At 37.4% G+C, this 8682-nt stretch overlaps 1 pseudogene; it reads left to right on the top strand.

The window, feature by feature from the left end:
• Positions 1–4992: 4992 nt before the first annotated feature.
• On the top strand, positions 4993–7785 carry LOC122668520 (annotated as a pseudogene).
• Positions 7786–8682: the final 897 nt, after the last annotated feature.

Genomic DNA, 8682 nt, shown 5'->3' with positions numbered 1-8682 from the left:
TTTTTTCTTGTTCATTTTCGTTTCAGGTGATTTTGTCATACTGTCGAGTCTTATATGTTAAGTTTTGATTTTGAGCTTCTTTATGAAAATTGTACTTCTTTCTGTTGTGATTTTAATGGCACTAGAATCGGACCAAAATCATTTACGGTGAGGGATATACAATTGGCATAGCCCAACTGTCCAAAATCTATGTCTTTGTCTAAACTTCGACTTCGAGATCAGGTTTGGGAAGTTTCTATTCGGAATGGGTGTTAGACCAACACATGGTTTTAGAACATGCTTATGTTATGAAAATTTTGGCTTTGGTTTCATGAATTTACGATACACGGTTTGTGAGTTATTACTATTTTCATTAGATCTACTGAGAAATTTTAGTCTGCTGATCGGATATGTTCACCGGCCAAAATGGGACCCATAGTCTCCAAATCTGGTTTCAGTTCCTAAATGAAAAATGTCCGACGTTGAGTCTCGTTTACACAGGTTTTGGAATCAGTGGATTTGAAGTTCTGGAGAATGAGATATCTCTGTTTTCGTATAGGGTGTCAATTCTGAAATTTTGGTTTTCAAAGGTTTCATGTTGTAGGTACTGTTTGGTTTTCATAATTGGCACCTAGTTATTATTCTTTGTTTTGGTGTCCCTCCAAACATAACTTAGGCTTTAGTTTAGATTGATGTTTAGGGTTTTGTTTGGTATTATGTATTGTGAGTTGGGCCATTTAGTGATACTTATATATGTTGCCAAACAAGTTTTAGTTAGATTGGGTTAGATTAAACCAACCCAAACCGAACCGGGTGGAGAGAGTTTCTCTTCACCCATCTTCAACCTCAAGCTCTCACCTTCGTTTCTTGCACATAGCAGGCCCTTCTTTTTTTCTTTTTTTCTTTTTTTCTTTTTTTAGATGAAACAAGGTCACAACCACCACCATGTGTGGTGGTCGGATCTGACGGCCAGAGCCACCACCTCTGTTGCCGATATGGGAAAAGGGAGGTGGTTAGCCATCATGGCCGAACCCCCTTTTCTTTCTCTCACCATTTTCTCTCTCTCTCCTCCCCTTCTCTATCTCTCTTCTTCCTTCTCTTTTAGAACTCACACACCCTCTCTCTTATCCTCTCCTACACTCCTTCCATTTTTATTTTATTTTTTTTTCCTTAAACCAAATCTGAAATCTATTGTAAACTAAAAATTTCAGAAAAAAAAAAACATTTACCTATGGGGATGAACCACTCCACTTCCAAGTTTAGTACTCTTCTTCTTGATCCCCTTCCAATTGTTCCTTTGATCTCTCTTTTTTCCTCCTCTTTTTTCTTTTCTCTCTTTCTTTCCTCCAAGTTCCTCTATGTTTCTCCAATGTTGCTGAAATGGAAGAAATGAAGATGGTCTTTTGTTATACCTTTTTATGTTTTTTTTTAAATCTAAAATCTGATTTATGAAATCACTATTTTGCCCCTCTTAATCCCACTAAAGATCTCTTATTCATTTAGCCCTTAACTTGACACCTAAGCATTTTGCTAGGTGTTTGATTCTAAGAAAGCCATTAAGCCCTAACCTATCCACATGTTGTAATCCACTTTCTAAACTAAGTAAATAAAATAAAATAAAATAAAATAATATTATATACAAAACACAATTTACGTAGTATATAACTATATATATATCATATCATACTATTATATAAAAGCACATGTTGTGGCAAATCTTTCATTTTCCTATTTTATCCTTCTTGCTTACTTAAATACCATGTTCCTCTCATTAGATTTTCAGTCTTTTGTCTTTTATTCTTCCTGAAATTTGGTATCCTTAACCTTTTTTTTTTTTTCTAACGAATCGTGTGACCTTCTCCTTCACTCTCCCTTTCTAAACGGCTTAGGGTTATACTATGGCATGAAAAAAAGTTCATCTCTTCTCCCCCTCTTCTTCTCTCTAATTCTTTCTTCACTTCTCCCCTCCCCATGTTTCTCGTTCTATCCTTCTATCTTTCTATCTGCCTTTTCCATAAAATTCTTTTGACTCTTCGATACTTTGATGAAAAAAATTCTTCCCTGTGAACAGAATATAGGATCCCTGGATCAGAGTGAACCCAAAGCAATGACTCCATTATCGCTGCTGCTCTCCTTGTCGTTGCAAAGTCAGTCAGTCAGTCTCTGTCTCTTTGGCAAATTACCTCGGCTTCAAGTCTTTTTAGACCTAAAATCCTTCATCCAGATATCCTCTCTTTCTACAATGGCAGGAAGGATTAGTAGTGATGTTGCCTTGTTATTGATTTTTGTGGCTTCTACCTGTACATCATCTGCCTCTGCATCTATGTCTGTGTCAACCTTTGTGAAGAAAACCATTTCTTCCCATAACATTGTCGTTTTCTCCAAGTCTTACTGCCCGTACTGTATGAGGGCAAAATCTGTTTTCATGGAGTTGAACCAGGCGCCCACCATTCAGTCTCCCCACAAAGAGCTTGGGACCAATGTTCCTCTCTCTGTCTCTCTCTCAGTAATGGGCATTAAGTAGATTCTGCAAAGATGAGAACCAGGACCGACTACTACAGTCTCTCACCACAAAGAGCTTGATACCAATGATGCTCTCTCTCTTTCTTTATCCTCTGTAATGGGCATTAACAAGATTCTACAGACATGAAGATGAAGACCTAACATTTCTCTATCTCTACAAAGAGTGGTAGTGGTTACAGTAGCGAAAGCAGTTCTTCGAGTCCACCTTCCTCCCCAAGGCGACTCTCTCATGGCCCACATTACCGGCGCCGTCTACGGTCGAAGGTTCACTCCCAGACACATCATCGAGAGAGCTTCTTCTCCTCTGTCCTCCTCCGCTGCAATGTACGGCTTTTCCTTCTCTTGCCCCTGTTTTACTTCTCTGGGTTGCTCAGGTGCGTTGGCACCTTCTCTGCTCTCCTCCGTTCTGTTTCTCCTATTCCTGGGTTGGTGTACTGAAGCCCGGAGACTTTCCTCAAGCTTTGGCCTGAAATGCAGTCCGATAATGCATCCGCCATTGAGGTTCTCCCTTTCTTCTATTCGTCCTTCTACTTTTATTTTCTTTCTTATTATTCCTGCTTCATTAATGTGTTTCTGTTTTCTGGGTGGTTTTTCTTACTGCTTTTGCCTTAATAGTTCTAGATTTTGGTTTTGGTTGTTGAACTAGATCAGAGAGATGATGGTTCGGATATCCAAGATGTCCTGAGCAAGATGGTTGGTAGGCGTACTGTACCTTAGGTCTTCATTAATGGAAAGCACAGAGGCGGTTCAGATGCTACTGTTGAAGCATATCATAGTGGCAAATTAGCCAGGCTTTTAGGCATTGCAGAGGATGACGATCTTTGAGCATAGCATATTACCCCTGAAAAACTCAATTCAATGCTTATCTTTAACTCTTTTCCTAACTCTGCATCCTTCAAATCTCCTTGATTACCATATGGTTTTGCTTTGAAGATTTGGAACCATTTGTCTGTCTTTTGTTTGTATATTTATGGCACTCTTTTTTGTTTTTGGACATATTCCTTAATCATAACCACATTTTTGCATACTCACAAAAAAAAAAAGAAAAAAAGAAGAAGATATCCTCTCTTTCTCTCTCTCCTCGCAGATTTGTGGTGTTTTTTTTAATACCGCAAAGAAAGTTAGCCAATTTACTCCTCCGTCTCGGCATCCATGTCTTCGAATCCAATTCATGCTTTGGAATCTCATCGTTGTCGAATTTCGGCACTTACCAGGTTAGTACACACACTCTCTCTCTCTCAAAAATGATTTTTGTATATTTTCTGCTTACTGCTACATATCCAGTACTGATATCGATTGCTCTACGTGGAAAGATCTATTTTTTTTTGCATTGAAATCTAAACGAGCTCTCTGCAAGATCTCCGCTGTTGTTATGCTAACTTAGTTTAGGAAGAGTAGATTCATATTCTCCAATCTTTGATTTGTGGGATCCCGCTTTACTATTTTTGTTGGGGGGGGGGGGAATCAATCATTCTTTTGCATTTGTACGTGTGTATGTCGATCATTAAAGCATTGCATTCTACAATACTACTCTGTTCTTTGTTCAGAATAATTTTGAGACTTGAGGCGAGTTTTCTGCAATCTTGTGTAGGAGTCGTGGCCTTCAATAAAAACATTCTTCTTGTGGATTAATGGGTCGTTGCTATGGATCTTATCAATTTCTTGCTTGATTTATGCAGAACATCCACGAGATGGGGAGTGCTTCTTGAGTTGTCCCAGTTCCAAAGAGTCTTGAGTATATTCACTAATGGGTCAATTGTCCATACTTTTGCAGGATATCATTTGCATAGGTTTGTTTATAATACATTTATGTTTGCCATATTTGGTCTTCTGAGGGATCATACCAGCCCCCACCCTGTTTGAAGAGGTAGCAACAACATGTTTACAGGGAATTAACAATTAGCTTTGTATCTTCTATATTCAGGTTTTATCTTCTTTATAAAATTGATAAAGTATGTAGAAGCAAAAGATATGAATCAAGCCATTGCTGATGCACAACAGGAATTCGATGAAGAACTATGGCCCAAATTGAGTGCTCATATATGAATTCCAGCGTGCTTTTGATGGTCTATGAAGTTTTTGGACTGTGCTAAACTTCCCTACTTTGTTTTTTCTCCTAGAAAGATCACAGATTATTGACCGTTTGCTGACTTCATTGAAAAGTACAATGATGAATTTGCAGCGCTTGAAACTTAGGATAATGGAAAGCCTTATGAACAGGCTGCAAAGACTGAAGTATCAATGATGGCACGTCTCATGCAGTATTATGGGTGAGGAATCTCTTGCTACATGTATTGAAGGAACATCCTCTAATTCTACTTACCTCGGTGAGAGATATAATATTTTCTCTCGACAAATTCTTTAGTTTGGGCGGATAAGATCCATGGTCTCACTGTTGTCACTGATGGACCATACCATGTACAGACACTGCTTGAACTTATTGGTGAACCTATTGGCGGGGGCCTTGTGCATTGGGTACGGCCTTTATAGATGTTGAAAGGTTGGGCCTTTGCGGTAACAATGTTATAGTGAAGATTGCAGAGCTATTCCAGGAGGTGGGTGCTTGGTTTATCTTTATTTTCTTCATAACACAATTCTTTTTCTACTATCTTTGACTTGTATTTCCTCTATTTTTTCTCCTCTATTGAGAGGCTGGGAGGTCAATTGATTTTCCAAACTTCTGAATCACCTTTTTGAAATTAGAAATAATTGAATCTATGGTTTCAGAGTAGCTATCTAGCTGAGCGTGTTGATGCATAATAGAAGCTTTGAGTCTCATACAAATTGCAAGTGCACATAATATATCTGACTCATACAGCTGAATTTTATTGTTCAAAGATGTATTCGAAGTCTACACTTTAATTTACGATAGCATCAAGTATCTATTTATATCAAGTTTACCAGAATGCAGTTATCAGTTTCTATGAACTCTTCAACATCAAAATATTCAAATATCAACTTTTTTAGCGTTCCATATGCTCATGATACGTTTTGATAAAAGTTCCTATTGCACTTCTCAGGAAAAGAACTGCTTTCTATGATCATGAAATTCTGGTAGATACACACACATACATATAAGTGCATGAACTCATGTTTCATGGCTACTTTTTCACTTGACTATTTTATCCTTCTTTTATTGTAAAATTTCCCCTTCTTATTCATTATCTTTTTCGTTTTTCTTTTTTATTCATCTCATATCATTGGTACCCTTATTTGTTTCTTTACTTTTAATAAAAATATCAAATTCTTCCTATCTCATAGGAGATTCTTCCTTATGAAATATCTATAAAAAATGCCATATTCTTCCTTTCTAACCTTAGATTCTCTCTCTTACCGAAATCTTAATCCCTTTAATATCTCACACAATTCTCTCCCCTAATTATTTTCTTCTTCTCTCGCTCCCTCTTTCAATTCCCTCCCGTGCCTCTCCCCCTCTGTTGTTCACCATCACAACCGCTGCATTTCCATAGCATCAGCTCCACAAGATCGCTCCATAAGCATACATGTTAGGATCTTGTGGAGCTGCTCCTCTCCCTTCATCTCTGTTCTCTCTGCAAACCCTAACATCGAGCTTCTCTCCAAGAAGTGTACCGCCTTGAGAATCCTTGATCTCTCTTATCTCAAGGTAAATAGCGTTAAAGTTGTTATTAAGACAATAACTATATCCATGTACCACCACACTTCTCTCCTCTCCATCCTTTAATAAATACTAATATTAGTTCATTCTCTGAAAATTTGTTTGCTTATTGGTAATTGAAATCGATCAGGTGACCAATAAATCCCTTCATTCTTTCTCTTCTCTTTGGAGACTGGAAGCTCTTATACGGTAGGATGCTCCTCTGTAGATGACAATGGCTTGCATTTTCTAAGTAATGGAAACCCGTCTCTCCTGGAGAATTTTCTTTAGCTTAGCTCAGGTACTAAATATGGGTTCCTATAAATGTTCTCATGTAATTTAATTTCGCTTTTTAATCAAATATAGGTCACCAGATATGATACTTCCTTAATTAGTTTCAGTCACAACTTGCCTAATCTATGATCTAACACATGAAAGGGGACAAAAAATGTAAAATATAGAGAGGAGTTGTAAAGTTGAAAATTGAATTCTTTAGGTTTTGATTTTGAGAAGCGTAATTTCCATGGATTGCAGTCTATTGTTGTATCATAATGTGAGTCACGAGGCTTCCTTTCGGTTATTAGAGGACATAAGGGTCTACATCAAAACACTGCTGGTTACAGTTTTTCTGTGAGTTTGCTTGAAAAATTAGTGCCTTCCCACTCTTTGCTTATACTGTTATCTTGGCAATTTATGGACTGGAACATGACTGAGTTGAATTTTAATTCCACAGAAGCTTTCCAAACCTCTTGTCTACAAACTGAGCGAGTTAAAAAAACCTGAAATCCATTAGAGTTTATGCAGCTCAAGTGTCTGATTTGAGCCTTGGGATCATCGGCAGCAATTGCAAGCAGTTGGTCAAAATTGAACTGAGCAAGTGCACAGGGATGACTGATTTAGGCATTAAAAAGCTGGTATCCAGCTGTTCTGATTTGAAGATACTTGATCTTACATGTTGCCATTTAATCACCGATGCAACACTTTCTTCTATAGCGGACTCCTGTAAGAATCTTTTGTGTCTGAGGTTGGAGTCTTGTAATTTGATCACGCAGATGGGTCTTTGTTGTCTTGGATCATGTTGCCTGCTTTTAGAGGAGCTTGATCGTACCGATTGTATGGGTGTGAATGATGCAGGTAGTAAACAGTAAAACTTGAACTTGGGTTAGTGGTGCCCATAGATGTTTCAAGTTTGGCTTTGGTAATTAAATTCCAGCTTCCAAGATGTCGAATTTAAGCATGTATGGCTTCTTTCCTTGCAGGTCTCGAGAAATTGTCAGGATGTTTGGAGCTCCTGTGCTTAAAATTGGGGCTTTGCACGAACATTTCAGACAAGAGTCTTGTCCATATCGGATATAAATGCACAAAGCTACTTGAACTCAATCTACACCGGTTATGTTACTATTACTTGTCATACTTTCATGGGCTTGTGTGAATGCATATTCTAAGGTTCTTTGATGATTGTCTAGAATGGTTTTATGCATGTATGTGATGCAGCTGCAAGGGCATTGGAGACTATGGATTAGCTGCCACTGCAAATGGATGCAAGAAACTAAAGAAGTTGAACTTATGTGGAGATCAGCGATGAAGGCCTAAAGTATATAACTACTCTAGAAGAGCTATTAGACTTGGGTCTGTTCATGCGGGGAATATCTCCTACGCTTGTGTAGCTTCGATCTGATCATGAATAGGTTAAAGGTAAAGCATCGGAGATTGTCTGACTGAAGAATTGCAGCACCACCGATCTTTAATTCGGCAGAAATCTTCTTCCAAGGTAAGTCTATCTTTCATTACCATTTTAATCAATTAAATGCCTTCTCCATTTGATTCTATAGCTAATCTGTCGTGAGATATAGTTCATATCTTTTCTATCTTTGTTGCTTGTTTTACAGAACAGAGGCACTTCTCTTCTTCTTCCAATGTTTATCGACTCTTCACTATGAGCACTCTTTGGATCTTTCTTGTGGGTGGTCATTTTTTATTTCTTTTCATCTGAATCTATTCAAATATTTATATTAGATTTCAATATAAGGTTTTAGGTCATTGATCGAATCTGATCTGCCATGTGTAGGGTTTTATCAACTTCATAAAAGTTCTAGAAAATCAATAATGGTTATTGTGGTTTGGTCCATTATAGATCATTATTTTGCCTGATAATAATGGCCCTTTGTATGGTATGAAACTCCAGTTGTTAACCCTTTGGGTGCAGATTACACACATCCCCATCATGGCGATGACTCTACCCAATCTATTGTACCTATAATACTTTTTATTTTTTTCACAATTTCAGAAACTAATTTCTTATTTTCTAATCAATGCATATCTAAGTGTTCCTTACTCTTAAGCATGTTTTTTTTTTCGATTGCAATTGTTTTCAATGATATCTTGACTACCTCTGGGAATTCTGTACATACTTTCTAAAGGTCTATTCGATTATGATTTAGGTCTATTGCTTGGTTTTGTATCCAAGTCCTTTCTATTTTTTTTTAATATATAATTTGTTATAACTTTGTGTGTGACCTATAATCAACATTATGGTTTTGAACAGACATATCTTAGAGAATTAA

The sequence above is a fragment of the Telopea speciosissima genome, chromosome 7 (assembly GCF_018873765.1).
Source record: "Telopea speciosissima isolate NSW1024214 ecotype Mountain lineage chromosome 7, Tspe_v1, whole genome shotgun sequence".
NCBI classification, from domain to species: Eukaryota; Viridiplantae; Streptophyta; class Magnoliopsida; order Proteales; family Proteaceae; genus Telopea; species Telopea speciosissima.
The sequence above is the reverse complement of the archived record's forward strand: the minus strand, read 5'-3'. Positions and strand labels throughout refer to the sequence as shown.